At 46.6% G+C, this 25,430-nt stretch overlaps 1 long non-coding RNA gene across 1 annotated transcript; it reads left to right on the top strand.

Moving 5' to 3' along the window:
- Positions 1-44: 44 nt before the first annotated feature.
- Positions 45-24,829, top strand: LOC125946956 (uncharacterized). The gene is made up of 3 exons (XR_007468022.1): positions 45-282; positions 8,578-8,734; positions 24,714-24,829. It is a non-coding gene; the product is annotated as an uncharacterized LOC125946956 (long non-coding RNA).
- The last annotated feature ends 601 nt before the right edge of the window (positions 24,830-25,430 follow it).

Genomic DNA, 25,430 nt, shown 5'->3' on the forward strand with positions numbered 1-25,430 from the left:
AAAAAAAAAAAAAAATAGTGCGCACAGTTGGTTCTTTCTGGCGCGCAGTCGAATGCGCACGTGTGCGTGATGTGTGGAACTTTCTTTGGCAAACTTTGTGCGGCTTTCCGAGTAGGGTACGTGGTAAAAATTTTGGTCTTTACAGCGACACTGCCGTGTTTCCACTGCAAAGCTAAATGTCGCCACTAGGCTAAAATGTCACCGCGAAGTATTACTGGTACGGCGCCCGTAGGTGCGCTGCCTTGTGGATCGTGGTGGTTTTGGTGCATTGCGGCGTTCGAGGTAAGTAGTAATTCATTATCAGCCTATATTTATGTCCACTGCAGGACGAAGGCCTCTCCTTGTGATCTCCAATTACCCCTGACTTGCGCTAGCTGATTCCAACTTGCGCCTGCAAATTTCTCAACTTCATCACCCCTAGTTTTCTGCCGTTCTCGGTTGCGCTTCCCTTCTCTTGGTATCCATTCTGTAACTCTAATGGTCCACCGGTTACCCATCCTACGCATTTCATGGCCTGCCCAGCTCAATTTTTTCCGCTTAAATTTAACTAGAATATCGGCTATCCCCATTTGTTATCTGATCCACACCGCTCTCCTCCCGTCTCTTGACTTTAGGCCTTATATTTTTCGTTCCCTCGCTTTTTGTACGGTCCTTCACTTTTTCTCCAGCTTCTTTGTTAACCCCCATATGTTAGCACCGGTAGAATGCAATGATTGTACACTTTTCTTTTCAACGACAGTGGTAATCTCCCAGTCAGGATTTGGTAATGCCTGTCGTATGCACTCCAGCCCAATTTTGTTCTTCTATTCATTTCTTTATCATGATCAGGGTCCCCTGTGAGTAATGACCTAGATAAACGTACTCCTTTATGATACAAATGCGTATGGCTCAGTGAATGTGAACCATGTTGGCCCGCGAAGCGCAGCCACTGAAGAAACAGGCCAAGCACACCTAGTCTTGATGAACGCGCATGCGTCTGAACGCCGACTACCGCGGCCACTTATCACTTGCCCGCTAGGCATGGAGCAGCAGCCACACAAAACGGCAGCGCTGCTTGGGGGCGCTGCATTCCGGCAACTTCAACATTGTATCACTCCTCCCCTCTTAATATACATGCTACGGGGAGTACTTGATCACACGTTTTCGAGTTCTTGTGCTACGCCGCAACCTTGGAGCGCAAGGTGCAGTCGTGACAGGGTTGTCCACGGCACAGCTACTTCAAGATACACTTCCAGGCGATTGTTCCTCATGTAGCACGTCAGGTGCAGCTGGGAGATGCATGTCTGGTTCTTTCTCATGAAGCACATCCGGGAGAGCTGGAGAATGGATGGGTAGCTGCTCCAGTTGAGGAAAAGGTTCTGCGCCAGCTGGACGAAATAGCGCTGTCTGCGCAAGGCACAAGTGGTCATTGTGTCGGTTCCATGTCGAACCGTCTTGATAAAGGACATGGGCCGACGGTGGATTGACATCCAAAACACTGGCAGGTACCCATGGTGCACCTGTGCGGAAGTTTCTCGCATACACTTTATCTCCTGGTTGGAGTAATGGTGCCTGCCTGACCCTCTGTCAGCTTTAAACTTGTTTCAGTTGTTTTAAGAGCACCGATGCTTGTAGACTAGGCCGCAAGACATCCAACGGAGTCTTGAACACTCTCCCTATTAGGAGCTCACTTGGTGGCCGACCAGTTACTTCATGTGGGGTTGTCCGATAATGAAAGAAGAACCTGGAAATCTGTGTTTTGAAATTGCCAGGGCCAGACGTCTTAAATTTGTTCTTTAAGGTCTGTACCACTCGTTCTGCACCGTTCGAGGCAGGGTGATACGGTAGTACAAGCATGCGGCGTCAAATACTGTCATATTTTGTAAACAGCCATTCCATCATTTGTTCTAATCGGTTTTCCCACTTCTAAAGAATTCCGGGAATTAAAAACTACGGGTGACTGCGCTTCTGATATCTCCACAATTTACTGTGATAAGTCTCTAATTCAGAAAGATTGGTTCGCGACGCATTATGGGGAAAACAAACACAATGCCATTTTCGGAATGAGTGAGTACTTATCTTGGTGCTTTAATAGATGCGATTTTAAACTCAGAATTGCGCTGGGTAGAGTTTGCAAATATTACATAACATACATATTGTTGCTGTTATGAAGATCATTTTATTTTTGCACAATAAATGAAGTTCGTGCAATTTCATTCAAATAATAATTATGGTACACTTACTCTAAGACACAATAATGACACAAAAAAGTTACTCGTACATAGGAGAATATCAGTCAAGATGAAAGGGAGCGCGGCAACATTGCTACCACTTGTAAAATTATGCTGTGCGAGAATAGTACTAATGAAATCATGCCTGTCAAACGAAGACTAGTGCACTCAACAAAGCCGTGGTGACACTTTTTATGCAGAAAAGTTGCAAATGCAAGATCAACTCGAAGTCTCAAACTTTAACAGCATGTAGCAGCCACCTATCTTTAGAACATTCATCCCACTTTAGTATTTGCTGTAAACGCTCAAGAATCAACATGATGGCAGTGCAAACGGGAAATCCCCCCAAAACTCAACAGCATAGTTAAAAGTAGTGATTATACATTTCACTATCTGCAGCTCGGGGAGCGAAACACGCTTGTAATTACGGCTGTGCCATCCCACTCTCCAGCAGCAATTCGGTATGTATATTGAATTTCATTGAACTTATAGAATACACGAAGATCACAAAAGCAATGCAAATCATTGTTGATGTACGCCCAGAAGGTATATTCATGCCCTTCATCAATATTGATAATCACAGAGGGCATGCAAAAATACTTAGGCAACAAAAGCTTTGTCGCAGATAAAAATACAAAAATGTCAGTTCATGTACTAGATTATAGAAACAATACTAAAACAAAATTCATGACTAGGGAACTAGAATTAGAGCTTGGTAGATTTAGGCAGTTGTTCTAACGCTGCCATTGTTGGTAAATCAACACAGTTCATTGACGATGGACCGACAGAAAGTAATAATTAAATGTATTGGTTAGTACAGGTCCCTCGCATTCTATGACATTTCTAGTAATTGTCACTGATTCCTGCACATTTCCAAATATAGAATTTAGACAGAGTTTTAGAATAAGGGCCCCAAATAGCTTTGCGGGTGTTAGCGTTGAGGCATGCAGGAGTGAAGAGTTTTAGAATAGGGCTTTGCGTTTGCGAATAGCGTCTTGCGCTTGCAGCGCCACTACGGCATCAACGAAACACTATTATAAATATTAAAATAAAGTATACCATTTTATGATAAGAGTAATTTTGACTTGTGTTTTTGCATTTAATTACAATTTAGAGGTTATTCTATTAGCAGCAAGCGATTTGTTGTGCCTAATTTTGAGTAACCAACGTTACGTGCCTTCACCAGCGAAGCTAATCCACGTTAGGCCTACGAGCCATGACATCGACATTCGAATCCGGAATCAGCGGCGTCTAATGACTCATTCTTCATTACACACGTTAGTTGAGAGGAAGCGATAACCGTAGTCACTTCTCCTAAGTAATGAACTTCACACCTTACCACGAATCGAGCCCAGTTGGGTGCTGTTAGAGCCGTCGCTTCGATGGGTGCCGCCATGTTTGCTGACGCAAAGCTTTTGGGGCTCCCGCTAAATCACTGAAATAGCGTGCCCAACGCAAAACCCAAACACAGTTTGCGTCTCGCGCATGCGCAGTGGCTTCGACGCAATTTTTTGGGGCCCCAAAACGTTTGGGGCCCCTGTTCTAAAACTCCATTTCCATGTGTGTTTTGAGCTGATGCTAGCTGGAGAGAGTAAACAGACTGTGGTAATGCTGTTTTTTAGCAGCATAAATATTGTTACGGATGAGGAATGGATTTATTTACAGTGAAAAGCGGAGACAAGACATGGGATGGTCCGAAACAACCGATCAGCCCAAAAAACCTTGCGCCGCTTCTACTTCCTCTTCTATGCTGCTCCTGTGTGGTGTTACAATTTCCTCTGGGGCAGACGAAGCTCACCGAGCGAGTCAGAGTGCGCGATGATGGTACGGGTTTCAATCGTGCAACGTGCACAACTTGCGTCTTGCCCGAACGGCGGTTATCAGCTGTTACTTTAGCGACGACATAGGTCACTTCACTGAAGCATTTGAGAATGACGAACGGGCCTGAATACTTGGAGAGGAGCTTTTGGGAAAGTCCCCTTTTCCGAACCGGTGTCCACAACCACACGAAATCACCGGTGGCGAATGTGACGGGCGAATGCTGTGCGTCGTAGCGAGCCTTGGCATGGGCATGCGACGATAGCGTTCTGAGCCGGGTGAGTCGACGTGTTTCTTCGGCACGACACAATATCTGCGCGACAGAAGCATCTTCGTTAAGTGAAAAAGGAAGTATGGTGTCGAGGAAACTTTGAGGAAACAACGCCGAGTCGCTGGTTGTGCTCGTGGAATGTGCGGCCGAAAATAATCACGTCATCTAAATAACACATACAGATCTCCTGATTGAGACTGCGGAGGACAGAGTCCATAAATCGCTCAAAAGTTGCTGGGGCATTACATAAACCAAATGGCATGATGTTAAATTCAAATAGTTCGTCAGGCGTAACAAAAGCGGTCTTTTCTCTGTCAGACGGGTGCATCGGTATCTGCCAATACCCGGACCGAAGGTCAACCGACGAAAAGTACGAGGCGGAGTGGAGACAGTCAACAGCATCGTCAATGCGCGGTAAGGGATACACGTCTTTCTTTGGTGACGGCATTGAGGCGGCGGTGGTCGACACAAAATCTCCATGAGTTGTCTTTCTTCTTCACTAGTATAACAGGAGCGGCCGAGGACTTCAAGACTTCTGCATAACGCCTTTCTGCAGCATGTCATCGACCTGTTCGGCGATCACTTTTCCTTCCGTGGGAGATATGCGATAGGGTTTCTGACGTATCGGAGTCGCTTGCCCTGTGTCACCCTGTGTCGGTGGTGCATGGGGGATTCCGGCAACATCCGAGACCGCTCGCGTTGAGCAAAATCAAAGACTGACGTGTAGCAGGCAAGCACTTGTAGGAGTACATCTTGCTCGGAAGACGACTTGTTAATCATGCATCGCAAGTCATCCGAAATGTTGGGCAATGGTCGACTGACGTCTGAAGCCACTGCAACTATTGGTACGTCAATTGCGGCTTGCTCTTCATATGTTCCCAATTTATGGCCGGTGGGCAGTGCAACAGGCTCCGTAGAAGCGTTCACAGTCCACAAGAATGTATGCCCGTCGATGGCTTGAACAACAGAGCGAGGGACCAACACATTCTTCTTAAGTGCGTTGTTGTGGTCTGGCTCGACAAGACCGCTGCATGATCCCATCCGGACACGTGAAGAGCACACGGGAACAAACATGGCTGTCTGACCAGGCAGGAACACGTCTTGAGACAGCGAAAACCTGTCGGCTTGATCAGTCTGCAAATCATCAAGTATGGCGATTGGCAACACGCTCCGTAGTAAAATCCCTCCAGTCCCGCAGTCAGCATAACTTTCTGTCCTAAGCGATCTTTGAAGCGCAGGCTCATAATAGAAATAGCGGCACCAGTATCGACAAGAGCAGCAGTATTTACACCGTCTATACACACACACACACCTTGTTCTTCAAGCATAACAACAGACGGAGGAATTGGCGAGTCTGACCGTCCCGCGACTGCACCTCCATCAGCCGCACCAGCTAGTTTCCCAGCTGTGACGGGGAAGGCGACCGATGACGGCGTGGGGATGGCGAACGGCGCAGTCGGGTCGGCAGCGGTGTAAGGTTGCGCTCGGAGACAGGGGACTCATCGCGCGACTGGTACGACCACTGTTGCCGCAGAGGTTGAACTTCAAATGGCGCGGGCTTGTCTTCGTGCACACGAGCTGAGTACGCCGAAAAACGTGGCGCTCGCTGCAGGCGGCGGCAACAATAGCACGCAATATGTCCACGGAAACCGCAGGCATAGCAGACAGGTAGGTCCCGATTGAAAGTAAATGGAGCAGGTAGGCGTGGTTCCGGGTATGATTCCACAGGAGCTGGTCGTGGCATCGAGTATTCTGCTGCAACACGTTGTGGTGTTGGGTAGTAGTCCATTATACCACGTCGGACAGGTGAGGGCTGACGGCGACTGAGATTTGCCGACGGGAAGCTGGTGTTGGTGAAATGTGGTTCCTCAGATGGGGGGCGGTCGGCGCACGCTGCGATGTTCTCGCGACCAGGATGGTGGTGTGTCGGGAATGCCTTCGTCAAACGCGCACTGATAAGCAGCGTCTGCTCCCTGAAGTCGCGCTAGCTCCTCTTGAACCACTCGACGCACGATCGAGGCGATGTCCTCGCAGGCAGCGACGTCCATACTGGCAACGGTGGTGACGTTGTCCAAGCGTCCGAACTTGGGTAAGATCCTCTGGGTCTTCAAAGCTTCGAACGCGCGACACTACTGCCTGAATTCAGACGTGGTGTTCAGGTTTTCTTTCGTGATTAGGAAATTGTATACGTCTTCAGCAATGCCTTTTAACAGATGTCCTACTTTGTCTTCATCGGACATCTTCGCGATTACAATTCCACACAGCTTCAATATTTATTCAATATACGTTGTACAGGTTTCGACAGGCAATTGGGCTCTGCGCGAAAGCGTGTGTTCTGCTTTCTTCTTTTTGGAATTCGAATCACCAAATCAGGCTTTCAATTCATGGATAAATGTCTCCCAAGAGGTCAGCACGCGTTCATTATTGTCAAACCAAAGTAGTGCGGTGCCGGCGAGAAAAAAATGCAATGTTCACAAGCTGCGCTTGTGTGCTCCACCCGTTATGGCAGCTTACTCTTTCGTAATGCCTTAGCCAGTCATCCACGTCTTCATCTGCTTTACCTGAGAATATGCGGGGTTCCGGCGTCCAGTAGCTGGGTGGTCTTGGTCGCTGACTGACTTGATCGATGCCCTCTTCGTTGGTGCTCGTTGACCGGCCTGCTTGGGCAGTGGCCATGCTTGTTGGCTCTGATGGTAGTCCGGCCAAACGTCTGCTTCTTCGAAGATCTTGGAGGACTGGGTTGTCCAGGGCGTTCAATACCCAGCACGTCCACCACCTGTTACGGATGAGGAATGGATTTATTTACAGTGAAAAGCGGAGACAAGACATGGGATGGTCCAAAACAACCGATTAGCCCAAAAAAACCTCGCGCCGCTTCTACTTCCTCTTCTATGCTGCTCCTGTGTGGCGTTACAATATCTTTAGTAAGAGTGTTTTGAAACGTTTTAAAGACATTTAGATCATCAGGGCATTTTGTAATGATAAAATTGTTTTATAGCCTGTCCCTCTCCGTTTAACAATTTGTGCATCATCCACCACTTGAGGGCTCTCAGTGGTCGCTTGTAGGCTTTACATGGAAAAGAGTCATTATATATGTCCAAGAACTTTTCAAATAACTTATATGCTGAATTAGGGTTCGTCTCAGTGAAAACTTCACTCCACTCTATGTTGTATAGGCGATTTCAAAAATTAGATGAGGCCATATTACTAAATTTTGGTAAGTGGGCTGTACTTTTGTATTTTTCGCCTGAAAATTGTGTTTGACAGACAAAAAAATTGGCAGATGGTCTCTGACAGCCTAACCTATCACATCGGATGGTAGTTTAGATGTGTGACTGTTCATGATGACGAGATCAAACAGTGTGTTTGAGCTGTAATACGAGTAAGCATGTTTGACATGGTGACATGGGTGGACATTCAGCAGCGTTAAAAATTCGGTGCTCACTTTACTATTCCACAGGAGATTAACATTGAAGTCACCACCAAGGATAACACTGTATTTGCGTTCATTCATGTGTTCAAGAAATGTATCCAAGAGGGAAGAAAAATTACTAGAATCACCAGAAGGTGGGCGATAACAGACCACAATTACATAGGAACGAGACCTTATTGAAAGAATTTCACGATGAGGTGTAGTCCAGGAAAATCTATCTAGCACCTCACAGTCTATATCCTTTCGGAACAGCATGGACGTCCTCACCGCGTCTAAATTCACAGTTCAAGAAATAACACTCATATTTATGCACATATAAATATATCCGCTTCAGAACAATACCATAACCCGCCACGGTTGCTCAGTGGCTATAGTGTTGGGCTGCTGAGCACGAGGACGCGGGATCGAATCCCGGCCACGGCGGCCGCATTTCGATGGGGGCGAAATGCGAAAACACCTGTGTACTTAGATTTAGGTGCACGTTAAAGAACCCCAGTTGGTCCACATTTCCAGAGCCCCCCACTACAGCGTGCCTCATAATCAGATCGTGGTTTTGGCACGTAAAACCCCATAATTAAATTAAATTAATAAGAAAAATTCAGAACAATACCAGGTTTTGGTAACATAACGTGAAGTGGTATGGACACAGAGTCAAGACAACATTCCAACTCGTCATATTTGTTTCGGGCAGACTGTAGATTTGTCATGATTCAGTTGCGGTGGGGCCGGTGATGTGTACCGAAGAGCTGAAGGGAAAAATGAAGAAGTTGTGTAGATGACTGTTGCTGTTTTCGATCGGTGCTTGGGGCTTCATACCCTGTGTGCTGAGCAGTTGCACTGTGCAGGTGCCACCAGTACTGCAAGGATTACGCAATGTTCCACACTTCTCGGGGCACCCGGCGAGAAGTTTCTGTCGCAAGCATCTACGACGTGCTTACTTGCAAGTCCTGGAAGACTAAAGCAACATGCTGCCTGGCGCCTGTGTTCGACGCAACGGCAAAGGTGAGTGGTCGACGACTTCGCAAGCTTTCCACTTCCATTCTAGGGCACACTGGGTTGTGTACACTTCGAATGAAAAACGCCCCGAGTGTTATACTGAGACACATAATTACTGCGGTAGTTGACTGTGATGCTTAGGTCATTTGGGTCTTTCATTGATACGTGTGGATGTATGCTTGTACCCTGTCTGCTGTCGTAAAGTAGTTTTCTGTGTGTATTGTCTTCCCCGCTGCACGTCTGAGACCCTGGGCCTACCCTTCCTATCGCAAGATTACCATGAATACAATTGAAAATTATCCGTGATTGCACGGAATTATTCTTTAGCTTTGTTATATCTATCGGCATAGGATTGAATTGGAACATTTTTAAAAGAAAAACTAGTTAGTTATAATTAAAATGGTGTGTGCTTCATGTGGTGACAAGTTTCTTCAGGTCCTCAAAATGACGAATGACAACTACATGGCTTCCTTCCTCTCGCCTGACAAGAACCCGGTCGTTAGCATGCCAAGCAAACTCATTTCCGTTAACAGCGGCCCTGTCTCCATTGCAGCGAAGTAGGGTTTGTTTTTGTGACGTCAAATTCTCAGGAATAGAGGTAGATGACTTAAGACTCGAGGCCCCTTAAGCAATTAGTCATGAATCGATTGGCGTGAAAATCCTACTATGATGCTGGGTTCTTTGCTTGGCCTACAAGGTAGCCGGTGAGTAGCATCAACAACTGTCTCATTCAGAGCGAGAAGGCCGGCAGTGTTGGCCACATCGTTAAGCTTTGCCACAACATTTTCTTTAAGGGTCGTGGAATTTCGGAATTCGTGTTGCGCTTTCTACTGTGGGCCTCTGTCTCATTAATCGAGGTGTTCAGCTGTTGAACCTCACTGGTATCGCAGCATTTCTTTTCTAGTTTCTGCACTTGCTTCCTAAGACAGGTTATTTCCTTGTCCTGTTCTTCTTGATTGAACAATACAAGATTGTATTTTGTGGACTTTATTTCTATCGGTGCCTTTATCTCATTTTACTTGAGATGGCAAGCCAGCGAGGGCATCCGACTTTTTGGCAATAGCTACGAGATTGTCCGTATTATCTTAGCTTTGATCACGAAAATAGGTTGATAGGTAATTGTAACGTGTCGTAGTTCAAGTAATATGACTGATTACAACAGATTGTGTCGGGAACGCACACAAGTTTATTTTTGCTACATCGCAGCCATCTTGGAGCTCCCCTTGTAGGTGATGAGAACGTCAAACTTTCCGAGTAGCGGTAAAGGAGAATTTGCACCATAAGCAAATACTTTCTTAGACATCTTGGACAGCTCAAATGATTTTTTAAGCTATTCGAACCATTGACAGACACTGTAGCGCCAGTGTCAATGGTAAAACGGGCGGTCTCGCCATTGAGTTTGTGATCCACCTGGGGAGACGCTGTAACTGCGTGACAGTGAGAGAAAGTCATGAAAATGTGTTCGTCACTGTCAGGGCTGCTTTCCCGTATTACTTCTGCTGATGAGGTCGCGAGGTGCGCTTGGAGTTCACTGCAAGTGTAGACGCTGAGTTTTCTTTATACTGCTGACATTCTTGCTCGAGCACGGAGATGTTGTGCTCGACCTCTTCAAACAACCTGCCTTGTTTGAGAATTCCTTGCAAGTCGAGGTCATGCTGCATGACATACCGGCGTAGACGTGTTGACACTGTAGACAGTAGGATTTGATTCTTGATTTCGGTGTCGGCATCGGCGAAAGCACAGTGCCTAACAAGCTGTCGTAGTCTGGCGTAGAACGCGTCGAGTGATTCGTTTTCCATTTGCTTGACGGAAGCGGTAAATATCGAAGGTAGTGTTCACTCGGGGTGCAAAATAGCCATCGAGCTTCTTGCATGCTGTGGTGTAGAGAGGCGTTGCGTTGCTGGAGCCACCGGTGCTTGAAACGGTAGACGCAGTTGCGGCTGCGGGAGGATCAGGTAGCGAACAGTAAATGTCATAAACTTCTTCACCCACATAGTGTAGTAGTACGGTACCAGGACAAGCAGAAAACACAACACACTGTAGAATACCAAAATACTGCAACGTTTATTGCTCCAGTCGATTCAAGTGGTAGCGGGCTAGTTACGACCGCGACGTTTGCCAGGGTCGATTGTGAGGCGAACAATGGCAGGGTGCAGGCGCGGATCCAGGGGGGATGTCCGGATGTCCTGACCCCCCCCTCAGATTTCTGCATCGCCCCCTCGCTGACCGGGGGATGACTCTGTCGCAAAAAATATGGCCACCAGCATTCTTCAAAAGTATTTTTCGCGAGTACCAGTGGTAGCAGCCATGTAGAAGTAAAGCTAGCTCGCTCACAAGCTTAGTTGTATTCCGTAGGGGTGTGGTGTCCCGAAGTTGCCGTAGTTATTTTTTCTCATGAACACCTTGGACCTCCTGGGACTGGCCGTGCCCTACTCGTCCCGTCGGTGGCATCGAATGAACGAGGGGACGTCCCTTTTGCCAAGCACGCCGACGTGCGCGCGAGCGCCTTCGCGCCTGATTAACTTAGTTCCCCCTCGGGGTGTCATCGGTTGCCTCATTGGCTGTCATCGGTTCCCCGACCAACCTGCTTAATGAAAGAGATCTCTTGCTGAAGTGTTCACATATAAATAATAACACTAAACTAAGAACTACGCATAGGCAACTTTTTTTAACTGTAGTTAAACTTTTTTTAACTGATCACAGTTACGCGTTGACAATATCCAGCACGAGCACAGTCCCGTTCGTACGCTACAAGTTTTTCATTGAAACTTCGCAGTTTTATTGTCGTACATTAAGCATAGGAGGCTCAAACCCGCCTGATCCGTTTGGCTGAGTGGGCGTTCTCGCGGAGCGGGGCAAAGCCTTGAGCCGCGTCTGCGAAGGGGGGAGCGTGACGTCAGCGGCCAACGCCAGCGCGCGGGCCTAGGATGGCGTCGCGTGGTTAGAGAAACGGGAGCAGATGCGCTCCTTGTGTAAAAGGATGACGTCGAGTGGGAAACAAAACATGAAGACACTGGCTCGCGCTCTCGGCTAACACGCCACATCGTTGTTCTTGTAGGTGGCGTCGTGAGTCTTCATACGCGGTGATTCGCATATCGTAAACACCCAGCGTAGTGGTTGCCGCGTTGGAGCGGGGCGAACGCTCCTCTAGTCAACACAACACCTCGACTCAAGAGGAAAGATAGCACCGCCATCCCTCCAAAGAAGTGGTCACTGAGCTTCATGATCATGCACGGGAATTCTTTAGAATTGTCGCGTCTTTATCAGTCGAGAGGCGGCGCTGTGCTTAACAAGGAGGAGCGGAGGAAGAGCTTCGAGTCGAGGGCTGTTTGAGTATAGGGCAGTTAGTGCTCCAAATCAAACGAAGGTGTATCAGCCGAAGACGAAGAATCTTCTTAAGGAAATCAAGGTGTCCCAACAGAACTCCAAAAACAGACGCCTGCTTACGCATTTATAACGAACCTGCAACAGATCGTCCCAAATTTTATTTTAAGAAACAATGCAGGGTAGATGTACCGGGTGTTCAAAATTAAACTTTATGGTTTTCTTAAAATTAGGCACTGGGAGGCACGTGTAGACCATCTGCGCAAATAAGTTATGTGGCCAGGGGGACACAAAGGGAGATGATAATTATCGCTGTTACCAGCCGAATTAACTAAAATTGAATAATTAACTTTTTATTGTCTGCAGTAAGTGTGTGTGTTTGTATTCAAAAGTTAGAGGCCGTCGTGTTTCTACACAGTTTTACTTGGAAGAATTTTTCTAGTATGTCTGTGCTCCGAGATATCCAACTCCAAATTTTAATTGTCGTTCGCATGATTACGCATGCAACTTGCAAGAGAGTGAGGATCGGTGCAAAGCTCCTCCCTGATGTGACGCGGCTGTTGCGTGCGGCGTTTAGCCTGACAACGGGGCGGAGGCATTGGCAAAGATAACTGTCCTCCTTCCCCTCACGGCTGGTGAAATGAAAAAAATCGAGGAGCCCGTAAGCGCTGTCGTAACACGCAACCGCGCAGCCTGTAAAGATGGCGGCAGCTGCCATGCCGAGATAATTGGCGCGAGCGGAGAAGCCGGAGGGCAGTGCGTGTGCGTAATGGTGACTAGATGACCGGGAATGGTCCTTGCCTGGGCTACGCAAATAAAGTGACTGCTGATTTTTAATGGCGTTTTTCACTGGTCGATCTGGAGCAGGATTTTTTGCTCCACGGCTGCGAATCCGAATTTCACTGGTCGATCTGGAGCGGGTTCGCGCTTTTCACTGGTCGTTTCGGATCAAATCGCTCCGCGCCGGATCGCTCTCACTTGCTCCGCTGCCGAGGCGCGGATTCGGGCGGAAATAGGACGAAAGGATACGTCACTTCCGCTTGGTGGGGGACGGTGATCTTGGTGGCCATTAAAACATGCAGAGCGGAAGTTGATTTTTGTGATGTGTGTGCGCAGACTTCCGGTACGATCCAGCGCGGAGCATTTTCGCTCTTCGCTGGCAGATTAGGGTTGGTGAATTGCGAGCGCTCGCTCCAGGATTTCGGCGGCCGCTCCAGATCGACCAGTGAAAAACGCCATAAGTATTCTAAGTTTTATTGAAATCAAGAGCAACAACTGCACCATCAACAGCAGCAACCTTTTAGCTACGCTAACGAATATTTCATACTGCCGCTTTTCATTTCATTTCATTTATTTTACCCTCAGGGCCAATTGGCATTACAGAGGGGAGTGGGTTGTTATACAGAAAAATAGTTGAACAAAAAAAAAAACTGTCAGTACAGTTAATTCATACAAATGAAACTCGTAATTATACAATGCACACAGAAATAAGTGAACAAAAAAAGTAATCAGTACAGTTCGTACAAATAAAGGTCGCAGTTATACAATGTTAGCTAATGCATCATGGAACATGTGATTATCGTTAATACTAACAATGTCAGCGGGAAGTTCGTTCCATTATTTTGACGTACGAGGCAAAAATGAGTTCAAGAAGGTCTTTGTGTTGCATGATGGAATACCTACTTTGTGATGATGATCGATGCGGCGAGATATGTACTGTGGGCGAAGGAGTAGTTGGTCGTGTAGGAAAGAATGGTGATACAACTTGTGAAACAGTGTTAAACGAGAAACTTTTCTGCGAGATGCTAAAGAAGGAAGTGCTAGGGAAGTTTTCATGGCGGAGATGCTCGCAGTTCTGTCATAATTACATAATATAAAACGAACGGAGTTATTCTGGACGAGTTCAATGGAGGTTACAAGATTGTCATAGCTTGGGTCCCACACGGCTGTAGCATATTCCAGTTTAGGGCGTGTTAGTGTCTTAAAAATCTGCAACTTTAAGCCACATGGGGCCGTAGAAAAGTTACGACGTAAATAGCCAAGCATGCGGTTAGCATTGTTAATAATCTACTCAATATGTAGCGACCAAGTTAGATTAGTCGTGATGTGAACTCCTAGGTACTTGTAATAGTTAACAGGATCCAAAGGAATGTTATTAAGATAATAAAGAGGAGAGCTAGTGGAAGTTCTAGATACACGCATGACTTTGCACTTTTTAATATTTAGGTCCATTAACCATTTTGCGCACCAGTTAGATATAGCTCGAAGCTCAGATTGCAATACCTTAGTGTCGTCATCGTTAGTAATTTCGCGAAAAATGACACAGTCATCAGCAAAGAGGTGAATGTTAGATGATATAACTGATGAGAGGTCATTAATATAAATGAGAAATAACAGGGGCCCTAAGACAGAACCTTGCGGAACGCCGGAATGAACTTCGCAAAAAGAAGAAGTATGGCCGTTTGCAGCAACACATTGTAATCTCTTAGTGAGGAAACACGCAATCCATTTAAAGACGTTACTGTCAAGATTTAGTTGGTGCAGTTTGTAAAGTAACACTCTATGGCAAACCTTATCAAACGCTTTTGAAAAGTCGAGGAAAATGCAGTCGGCAAGCGATGATTGATCAAGAATCTGATGTAAATGATGCGTAAAGGATATTAACTGTGTTTCACATGAATAAGTTTTCGGGAAGCCATGCTGTGCTGACGTGAAAAATGAATTAGATTCTAAAAAATTGACTAGGTTTGTAAATATTATGTGCTCGAGCAGTTTGCAACAAATACTAGTTAAAGAAATAGGGTGGTAATTAGTTGAGCAGTTTTTATTACCAGATTTATGCAGTGGAACGACCTTCCCAATTTTCCATTGTCTAGGAAGTGTAGACATATCCAGTGACTATTGGAAAATTTTTGTTAGTATAATGGAACTGTGAGCACTAGTATTTTTCAAAAATTTTGTGTTAATACCATCATAGCCAGGAGAAGAATCATTCTTAAGTGCTTCAATCAGTCGTACGACGCCAAGTGGTTCAACAATCATTGGTGACATAGGTAAATAATTGTGTGAGCTCACAGTAGGTAATTCATTATGGCTATCCACAGAAAAATGTTTAATGAAAGATTCATTAAGAACAGTGGCGCAATGGTTTTCACTAATCTGGTTACCGGATGAGTCAATCAAGGAAATATGGTTGTCAGATGGTGGGTTAATGACTCGCCAAAAATTTTTTGCGTTAGTTTCTAACATAGACAGCAAAACGTTAGTAAGAAAGTTATCTTTAGCGGATTTGAGCGCACCTATGTAGATGGCCGATGCAGATTTGTAAGCAGCCCGGCTGGGGTGGTTAGTAGGCAAACATCTGGCAGCTCGATAGAACCGTTTCTTTCGGTTAGATAGACGTTTGATATAAGTATTGTGCCGTGGCGCATGTGCGTTTGACGTGATAAAGCGATTAGGGATATATTTATTTGTTAGACGTTCGACTTCATTTACAAACACATCCCAGTTCGACTGCACTGAACGGGTATCAAAATTGCTTAAAAAGATGTCTAAAAAATGTGCTAGTTCACTGTTAATCATGTCAAAATTGGCTTTCTTGTAGTCCCGTATCCTTTTCATTTTTTTTTTGTTTGCCTTAGGAAAGGGTGCATTCAATGAAAACGAAAGTAATGAATGATCACTGATGCCTGGCGCATAGGTGATAGCGGTAGCGAAATCTGGTCGAGTCGTTAGTAGTAGATCAAGAATGCTAGTACTGTTATTTGATGTCCTGGCCGGCAACGTTGCTAGTTGCGTTAGAGAAAAAACTGAACATCTAGTTTGGTGTTGTCATGCACAAATCTCATGACAACACTTCACCCATCAAGATTGAATGCCCTAAAAATGTTCAAAATGCCTCCCTTCCACATCAACACAAAGCATAAACCGCTCTCGCGTCGACTCGATAACTCTGCGCAGTACGACAATTGAAATTTGGAGTCGGATATCTCGGAGCATGGACACGCTAGAATAATTCTTCCGGCTGATACTGTGTAGAAACACAACTGCCTCTAAGTTTTCAATACAAACATACCCACTTACTGCAGTCGATAAAAAGTAATTGTTCAATTTTAGTTAATTGGGCTGCTCACAGTGATAATTATCACCTCACTTTGTGCCCACCTGGCCACTTATTTGCACATGTGGTCATCGCATGCCTCCCAGTGCCTAATTTTAAGAAAACCATAAAGCTTTGAACACCCTGTATTATCAGGCACAGCCGCCAAGCACATGGCTGTATTGAGTAACGTCCCTTTCCTATAAGCTCGGAGAAACCGATACCTGGCTTCGCTATAGGTCTTCCTCTTTCTGGGGTTTCACGTGCAAAAACCAGTTCTGATTATGAGGCATGCCATAGTGGAAGGCTCCGCATTAATCTTGACCACCTGGGTTTCTTTAACGTGCACTACAACGCAAGCACACGGGCGTTTTTGCATTTCGCCTCCATCGAAATGCGGCCGCCGCGGCCGGGATTCGATCCCGTGATCTCGTGCTCAGCAGCGCAACGCCTTAACTGACTGAGCCACCACGGCGGGCTACAGGTGTTGCGCTAACCGTATAAAACGCGGGTTCATCGTGAGCAGAAACGGTGCATTTCCGTAAATAAGAAAGGCTACTATCATCATCATCATCATTGACAGAAGCTGACCCCCCCCCTCAGAAAAAACCTGGATCCGCCCCTGGCAGGGTGTGATAAAGGATTGGAACGAGATGTTTAACTGGGGTCCTTCCTTCGCTGTGGCTCGCAATGGGCAGGAGCGGCAAGCTAAAGCATAGATGGCTAACTCTGTGTGGTCTGTCTCCCAGTATGTTTTCATACTTGAATATTCCAGTCCCGAATAATGTGCAGTCAACTGGAGCTTTGCCATCAAACATCGTTTCTTCTGCCCAGATGTGCATCAAGATTTTTCTGTATTGTGCCAAAATGTCTTGCTCTCCTTCCAAGACGTGGCGGAAAGGAAGATGCTGAAATAGAAAGCGTCCCATTTGGTGACACCACTTTTGACGGGTGAAGGGCACTGATGCCTTGAAAGAGCTGCTGGTTGTCAGGAAGGCGGTTCTCCACTTCCTGCAGCAAGGCATATAAAAAATCCTGGCAGCGCAGCTTTATATTTTGTGCTGACACTTCATCTGTGGTTGATTCGTCACTCTTGCAGCAACGAGCAAGCTCATTGCTGAAACGTGCACCAGTCGGTCATGGCTATGGAAAGCCATTGCCCCTGTTTGTTGGTGATTCTCGACTTTAATGTTCCGTGGTGCACGTCAAGCTCTCTATCCATTTTTTCTTGGTCAGCATTAAGAGATTGAAAAAGTGCATTAATTATTTCAAATTTGAGAATAGGAGACAATATAAAAAATAAAGGTAGTTCACATCGACGTGCTGCATGTGGTAAAGCATACAATCTTTATACCTCGCTTCCTCTGTACTCTCTTGCATGGCACACTTGAAGTAAGCCTCAAGTTCTTCCCAGTTTTCAAGAAGTCCTTTAATAATGCGCCCTCAAACAAGCCGTGTGGCGAATGCCTTCGTGAAAGGCAAATTCAACTGACTTTTTTCATTCTCATTCTCCTCTCTAAGAGCTGCAAAAAATTTTATGTAGTTCTTACGTCACAGTGTGCTGTGCGAAAACCAGCCTGGAATTTCAGCCGGCAGATAGCCCAAATTAGAAGGCAAAACTTCAAATGCTTTCTGTACACCCAGCGCTAAGGAGTGGCACACACATTTGTTTAGAACAAAATTGGAAGATCCTTTTTTGATCCGCAACCATACACTATTGTGTTCCCCCACCATAACAACTGCTCCGTCACAGGCTTTGCCAATTCAATCGGTAAATGCCAAACCGTGCTCTGAAGACATTCAGTGAGGGCTTCACTGAGGGCCTGTACCGCTGGGTAGAATCCCAAGAAAGCAGTTAAAATTTCGCGAGATTTCTCGCTGAAATATTGTATACAGACTGCAACCAGCTTTTCGACAGCCACGTCAGTGCTCTCATCTACCATGAGCAAAAATTTTTGTTCCTTTCATGGCTGAAATAAGTTCATCTCTGAGAGAAGGTGAATCACCGAGTTTATCAAAGCAGTGCACTTCGTGTGAAGAAGATGGAGGTTCTCGAGGGTGCTGCCACTGCCATTCATTTTAATCACTTGGCTAAGGTGATCAATAGCTGCAGTTCAGCAGTAGCAGCATGTTGCCACAGCTAGTTGCAGCTCAGCGTGCTTCAATTTGTCCGGCACACCTTGATTTTTTTTCCCGAAAGTTCAGCACTTGGGAAGTTGATGCCACCTTTAATATTTCCTTAAGTTGTGCCACTTGTGCATGCCTTGTCTGCGTGCTGCGGTGTGGCTTCAGACATTTCTGGCAGAGCTTGCAGAAGGGAAGCCTTGGAGTTTCCCGACGCCACACTTATCAGCCATGGAAATTCCTTCTCCCACGATTCCAAATACTTCCTGCTGCCGTTGTATGACTTTCTTGCTCTTTTAACACATTTATGTGCATCACCACCTCCATCGGAATCACTGTCGCTCTTCTCTTTTCTGCGCTCACTTTGACGGTTCATTATGCACTTTCTTTAGCCTAGAAAAGAATGAAAGGAATATAAAAATAAATAATAACATAGCGTACAACACGACATATAATTAGTGCAAAAGACAAGACGTAGTGACAACAAAGTACATGCAGCCTGTGATGCGCTTCTAATTACCACGTGCTATGCGAGGTATCTATTCATACTCTATAAGGAATGGAATTCATCTGTGTACCAAGTGTCGGTGGTGCTCTCGTGGCATTTCGTGGGTCGCACCAACGAGTACACAACCATGCAAAGAATTCGGCGAAGCAGAAAGTGGACTGTGCAAGTTGGGATAGGAGAACAAGTGTGACTCACACAGCATGCATTTCTCTAGAGGTGTATACCCTCCTGAGACCCGAGACATGACGTAGTAAAAACCAGTATTTTTTTTTAACTAATTGAATTTATCAGCGTACAGAGATAATTCTGATGTCATTCTTTATTTTCTATGACGTTGCGTTCAAAAGTTATCAGATGTGCAATATATTGCACACTGGGACTAAGCTGTCAAAAAAACCCGTGGAACATGATGTCATAGACACACGCTTTTATTGACCCCTCTGGTCTCATTTCTTGTGAAATGCTTTGAAGCAGTTGCGGCCAGCTGTCAAGCACAAGAATAGGTTACACTTGCAGCATCTTAACTTTGTCCTTTCACAGCAGCCGGGGTTCCGACACCTGCTTGCGGACTTTTGGTCCACGATCTCCGGCATGTGTGACGCACTCAGTGTGCGCACGGATGGTGAGGGAAGTGGCACAACTGCTGGCTTTCGCAGTTGCATAGCCTCGCAATCACTTTCAGTTGAGGAAAACCCCTTGTCAGAGGCAAGCAGAAAATGGGCGAGCTCGAGCTTGAAGTCTAGCAGTTGCATGATGTTTTTTCTCTGGGTGCCCAGCTCTTGATGGTCTTGCTTGTAAAGCAGCCAAGAGTTCACGACTCCGACATCCATCATGAAGATGAGGGTACGAATCGTCCACTTCTTTGTGCGCATGGTAGTGGGGTAGAAGCTCAACATTCTGTCACAGAGATCAACACCCCCCATGTAAGTGTTGTACTCTGCGACAACTGCTGGTCTCTTCACAACAACTTTCTTTCGCTCTTGCTTTGAAAATCGTGTGCAGTCATCCACAGGCTCCATGCCCACGTGGGTGGAGGCCAACACGATTGGTTTGTTGTCATACCAGTTCGTGATGCATATGTTAGAGACAGTGCTGACACACTGTGACATTGCCCCACGACCTTCCGCACGCATTTCCCGGTCTCCTTTGAGTTTCAGCCCTTTCGGAAGATGTGATTTCATGATTGTCCCTGTCCCCCTGATATTCTTTTCAGCCAATGACTCAAGAAGATGTGTGCCTGTAAAATATCGGTCGAAATACAGCGAGCTTCCACACGGCAAAGTCTCTGCAAGCTTCAGCACAACAGCAGCACCGATTCCATGTTGTTTCTTTTGTGCGAGGCTCCCTTTCCCCTGAAAGATTTCAAAATCTAGGACAAGGCCTTGAGGGCTTGCCAAGATGAAGTTTTTCAGGCCTGTCGGGTTGGGCTTCCCAGGAACGAACTGCTTGACTGGGCACTTACCGGTGAATGGAATAATTTGCTCGTCAACGCAGATGTTTGGTGAGCATGGCAGTTTGAGGCAAGCGTTTCTGATGATGTTAAGGAGAGGACGGACTTTCCATAGCCGATCGGCTTCTTTCTCTCCATCGGAAACGGCGAGGTCGTCGACGACCTTCAGGTTCGATCGCATCAGAAAGAAACGATCCCTCGTTATTTTGTCGGCTACGGCGGCGACACGCGTTCCTTGGCTCCAATACATTCTCGCTCGAGGATAACCTAAGCAGCTCATGAGCAATGTCGCTCCAAGGAACACCTTCATTTCCCCAGGAGATGAGTTCAATGACCGTCCTGTGCGCTGGAGGTACGACACTTCTGTCATTTCGTGGAGAAGTTCAAAAGCCTGGTCATCTATGTACCTTGTGTAGTACTGATTTGCGTACCAGCCATCTCTTTCGCCGGCAGCGGACGACGGTACCTCGGGTAGGTCGGGAAGGACGGATGCGTAGACTTGCTTCCGAGGCCACCTTTCGCGAGAATGCATGACTGGGTTAGAAACACCGTCATCGCCGTCATCGACATCGGTGTCCGAATCGTAGTGGCAATCCTGCTCCTCTTCATCTGCAATAATTATAACGGTGTATCAACGAGACAGAAGTGGGGTGCAGTAGAATTTTAAAGATCGAGGTCCACAAAATTTTACCTAGAATTCCGTCGCACTGCTCATTCGCTTTGGCACCGTCCGGGGAATCTTCCGAGTCTGACAAGTCCAAGTCGGATTTGTCCCCATTTGCCGCAATCCTCTCAAGAATTTCGAGGGCAGAGGCATCGGCAGCATCTAAAGCGATGTTTTATTATTTATTTGTAACAAATAGACCCCTAATTTCAATAGAGAGAAAGAGCAAAACAAGATAAAGAGTTCTGCCAAATGTAGTCGCAAAGAGTCAACATTGTCCTGACGTGCAACCTGTTGCACATTGAATTTACGAGTGAAATGATGAAGAAAAGAGAAAAGTGCAGGCAAAAATAACGATAGTGAATGAGACCTTCGTCTTTCATGAGCTCGTAAAACGATATTCAAGAGCATCAGCGCATTTTTAAATACATGAAAACGATTTACCTTGCCGCCGTCGATAGAAAGCCTCTGGACTGAAAGACGCCATTTTTGTTTGTTAGCATGAGCGCCACCCAGTGCCTACAGTTGCATAAAATACCAACAGATGGCACTACCAGTCCCTACTGTAGCTTGTAGACTGTTTCGGTTTCGCTTTTAGCTCATTTTGTTTACGGAGCGCTGAAATCTGAATGTGCAATACGTTGCACGCAGGGTCTTTAGAGGATACATAACCAAGTGTTTAAAGTTTATGTGGGAAAGAAATTTCCACCACCTGTGGGATGCAGATGAAAGGCTAACAATGCGGTGTTTATTTTATTTATTTCTTTACAATACCCCTAAGGGCCTTCATGCGAGGGTATTACATAGGGGGGGGGGGGGAGACAAACTCGTGCATGCAAAATACAACACTAGCGCTCGAAATACAACTATTCATACATTGATTACAGTGCAAACGTGAAGTATATACAAGAAATAAAACTATGTGAAATAAACAGACACACAAGGAACATAAATAGATAGGAACAGGGTGTATATGCAGAAAGTCGTGAAATCACAAGAAACTTTATCCACAATATGTTAATGTGTGCATTAATTAATGCTGTTAATTCGAGTAATTTAAGTGACAAGCCATTTCCCAAGATTTGCCACCATTTTTCACCATATTTCGTCTGGTGTAGCTGTTCTGGTACCTCAACACCAGTAGCCCCCAAATTTCACCAGATTTTCGCAATCTGGTGCTGAATTTCACCATTTGGCAACACTGTCACAGTCTTCTCCCTTCTCCGGCATTTGCCAGTCGCACCAATTTCAGCGCCCCCTACCGTCTTCTTTGCTAGGTCCAATGGTCGCGGGGCTTCGCGGGCACATGGTGGTCTGTGACCGGTGTGAAGGAGGCATGTCGCCCCGCTGGGAAGCTGCCTGGCCTTCCTGCGCGGGGAAACCGTGCAATGCGCGCCTGCTATACCTGTGTCTCCTGGCGCGCCTTTAGATGTGTGGAATTATTGGTTTCTGTAATTCCCACATCCTTCCCACCTTAAGACTGACAGTGACCTGGTTTCAAGGTACCTGTTGCTTCTTGCTACCTTACAGGTCCAGTAGGTCGACCTTCAGGGTTTCTTCCTCCTCAAGGTTAATGGCCTCCATCCGTGGTTCTGGGAGTTTCGGGCCTAGCACGAGAGCCGCGAACACCGGATCCTGCTCTATTTGCACCCGCAATTCAGCTGCGTATTGGTGGGGGAACCGTACCTCCCCTCCTGGCCCTTGCGCCAATAAACAGCAATAAAAAAAAACCGTACCTCCCCTCGAGCCTTCACCCTATCCCGGTGCAGCCACGAGGCCTCATGCCGGGCGATGTTCACCACAAGGCTGCTACAGGCCCCGCAGTATTTTGCCCAGGGATTTGTTGGCTGGGGTGAGCTGCCCCAAAGTCTTGGAGGGTGCACCCTCTGAAAATTCGGGGCATGTTCAAGGCGAGGGCGCTGGGCAACTGCATCTGCTCGTGCCAGGGCGCCACATTCGCGTACACTCTGGACAGTTGGTCCTCCACCTAGCTGGTCCACGTTGAAATGTGGCAGGATGAGCATGCTGCGTGGCTCCTGTGCGGGTCGTGGGCTGGGACACTCCGTTCGGCGATTCCAGGGGCGTTCGCTCACTGTCATCACGGTTCCGGGATTCGTCCGCTGAGCTGCTGCCAAGGACGGCTGGACCACGCTGTTCGTAGCGCGTACCCGGGGATGCCTACAGCTATACCGGCCCGCTAGCCGCCTCCGGGTCCCCACCATCTTGATAGCGGTCTTTCAGATGTCGGGTGCTGGCGACCGAAGGCAGGGTGCGTAGAGCTGGTCTTCATCGTCGGCGCACATATCAGCAGTCTGCTCTACTTGCGTCTTCTGGCGCGCCGTTGGACATGTGGAATTATCGGTTTCCATAATTCCTACACACTCTAGCTGCTGTATAGTGTCACTAACACACCAAATATGTCTGGAGCTATAGGCACCGGGCAGCCGTCGTAAGGCGCCAGCTGCACGCCAGCGATGTGCTGGCGAACAGGGCCGCGAATGGCAGCTGCCGGAGCACTGGCATGTGAAGCAGACGACAGGACGAAGGCGCTCGGTGCTTCTAGTGATGTCGGACTGTGGGTGTTAAGGGCTGATGTACCGGAAAACGTGTTACTGTGCGTCTGCTTTTGAGAAAGGTCGTCACTTGTACGAGGCAGATCACATTCGTGGCATCAGGTAGTATATAAAGCAGAAAACGAGCGCAAATTGCCATTGTCAATGGATTGTCATTACATTGTCAATGGAACTCACTGCGGCAAACTGAGATGTGGAACTCCAGTAGTTATATTCCAGATCTTATTCTGCTGTGCCCGTTAACATTGTCGCATATTTAATCATGTAAATAGGCGAAGAACACAAAAATTATGGACAAAAAAAAAAGAGACCTACGTCTCCCTTTATCTGTTTCTTGAGCTGCTTCGCCGATCGCACATGCATCAGTAAGTTTTCGTTCTCTGTCCTTTGTAATTCTTTTTCTCTTTTCAATGCTTCACCATTCTTAATGTCTTATAAACTAGCCCAGTCTTCAGTCATGGTCCATTTCGCACAGCTTAGCGTTACGAGAGCCGTCGGTGGTGAACACCGTCAGAACACTGTCGGTGGTGAACACGTCGCTGCGTTTGCGGTAGTCGTCGATGCACAGCAAACGGTCATGTTCCGGACACAACCAGAGTTCAAGACTGATACACTGATGAGATGGCAAACTTGTCGACTACAAATCAAAGTGTTTGCCCTCGGTGCCCAAGCTCTGGAGCCGTTACACCTGCGGAGGCAAAGGCAGGCAATTCACATGGGACAAGAAGCTCTTGTATATAAATGGCTCTTTTATTAATGTTAGAACAACTAGGCCATAGCAAAGCAGTGTCGGAAACGTACGTACAGTGCTCAGCGATTGAAGCGCTGCAACTGCCGACATTTTTTTTTTAATCCGCAGGTGAGCGCTAGGTGATCTCCTTGGGACCAAATGCAGTCACAATGTGCCACAAAGATTCTCACTTTCGCTGTATATCATGATGCATCAGGTTGGTGTCCCCAGTGCTACAGTCGGTGCAAAATGCGCCGGCGACCCTGCACTTCGAGTATCGTGTTTCAGTTGCTGAGCACTGTATATTGCCTACAGACCGCACATATACAGTATTTCCACTTGAAAAAAGCGATGAGAAACGATTGAATTGAATGGCCTAACCAGCTTCAGTCAAGTTTTGGTCTGAAACTGTTAGTGACCCAAAAATGCATTATGTTTGATCAGATTTGGTTTCACGTGGTATTTCGGTAACGCAAAACAGAAAAAAATGACGGAAAATACTAATCAACGTAGCTTGCGGCAGCGCCTGCTGTGCCTGGCTCGGCCGTCACATGTTCGCGGCACCGCCGCGTGAAGGCGCCACGGGTCCAAACTCATCCCATGCCCAGTGCCTATACCTGGCAATTTGGGTACACTCATATGACACAGGAGGTAGGAAATATAAAAAATGCATACCAGTGGAATAAAATGTGCATGCAAGTGGAATATTATATAGTAGGATTTTCATGCAGATTACAAAAATTAAAATCGATATAAACGCACCTGAAGACTGGGCCAAAATGCCAGCAATGCACCTCTGTACATAGTGCATACGTGCTGGCTTCAAACAAAAGTGCACCACTCACGCTGCTGTCACACAGCTGCTCTGCAGAGATTGTGCTATTGTGGGCTCTAGATGGCCAGGCTGAATTTCTTCACTATTGTGGGCTTGACTGTGATGTCTTTTCTTTGTGCACTCTTATTTTCACCTTCAGTGACCATTTTAGTTCACTTTCTTGAACGGGGTCAGTGAACAGAAAAGTCGCTGTGATGATTGTAGACCTGTCTGCACCATGGTGGGCTTTACTGCTTGATGTATTGCTACCCCATGCCTTGCACACTGTCAAAGTGTGGGGGTAGCGTTACCCGCAATCTCCGAAATGGACGGGATGGGGCGACAAACAAACCAAACCCATATCCACTTAAAGGGGGAGGCTACCCTGGAGACCGAACTTTTTTATTTTTTAGGAT

Source organism: Dermacentor silvarum, chromosome 7, assembly GCF_013339745.2.
Source record: "Dermacentor silvarum isolate Dsil-2018 chromosome 7, BIME_Dsil_1.4, whole genome shotgun sequence".
In the NCBI taxonomy this organism is placed as follows: Eukaryota; Metazoa; Arthropoda; class Arachnida; order Ixodida; family Ixodidae; genus Dermacentor; species Dermacentor silvarum.